Source organism: Halyomorpha halys, unplaced genomic scaffold (assembly GCF_000696795.3).
Source record: "Halyomorpha halys isolate HHAL.00 unplaced genomic scaffold, Hhal_1.1 Scaffold571.1, whole genome shotgun sequence".
In the NCBI taxonomy this organism is placed as follows: Eukaryota; Metazoa; Arthropoda; class Insecta; order Hemiptera; family Pentatomidae; genus Halyomorpha; species Halyomorpha halys.
In genome coordinates this window covers 1,065,798-1,066,933 of record NW_027113281.1, presented here as the reverse complement: position 1 = coordinate 1,066,933, position 1,136 = coordinate 1,065,798, and positions in this window count along the sequence as shown.

Here is a 1,136-nt window from a genome sequence, read left to right as displayed (position 1 = left end):
CATATAAACTTTTATTGGGCGAGGCTAACTATTAATACAAACATCTAAACAAAATAAAACATTTAAAAATAAAATTAATAGAGATTAAAATAAACTGCCTTTAAGATTAAATAAATAATGAAAAAAAAAGAAACAAACAAACTATACATAAATTATAGCTCAAATTGATGGCTACTAATAATTCATATTAAATACGATAAAATGCAACAATGATGACTATTTCCAGTGGTGATGACTCCGATCGGTCAAAGGCGAAAAGACAGTCCTGAAGAAAGGAAGATCTACCCGATTATTCAGAGGAAGATCTGTGTGTCTGTAACCATAACTTAGTTATTGACACTGGCATTACTTTAAAAGTGGTCAAAAGTTGGTGGGTCAACTTCTAGACTGATTCAAAATAACATATAAACAGTCGAACTTTATTCCAAGGTAATTATCACCATTGTAATTATGAAACGCAGTAGACTTTATTAATCACAATTAACAGTCATCAATCTACATAAAAATGGACACATTGCACTGTACGAAAACTGACAAGGTCTGGTTGTGGACTAATACGAATAAAATTAACAATTAGAATCCATTTTAACCACAATGGTCAAACTAACACGCAGACAGGGTCTGGTAATAAGCTTTAATATTCACCATTAACAATAAAAATCTCCAAGCATAACACAGACAGGACTGGTAATGCGTTATAAGGGTGACTAATGAACAACTGATTAAAAAAACGTCGATCGTCGGTGTGTTGCTTAGGTGACACCTGCCAAGGTATAAGACACATATGTTTCTTCTAAAATAAAATAAACTTTTAGAAAACAATAATACAAATAAAAATAAATGTAATTATACTAAGCATTCATACTATTTACAAATAATTATTAAACCTGGCGATGACAGGGACCGAACTTTTTCCGCAGTCCGATTGCAACACAAGTCCATAAGTATGTTGCTGCGTATGCCTACGGCAACCAAAACCGGCTTTCTGTACCTATTTCCAATGATACAGTTTTAACTCCATCATTTATAAATCAACTTATAGCTTCATAATTTGTTTTTTCAGTATCTTACTCTTAATAATTGGTATATTATGAATTATTATTGGTAATATTGGTATGTTTTGTTCCATTTTTATC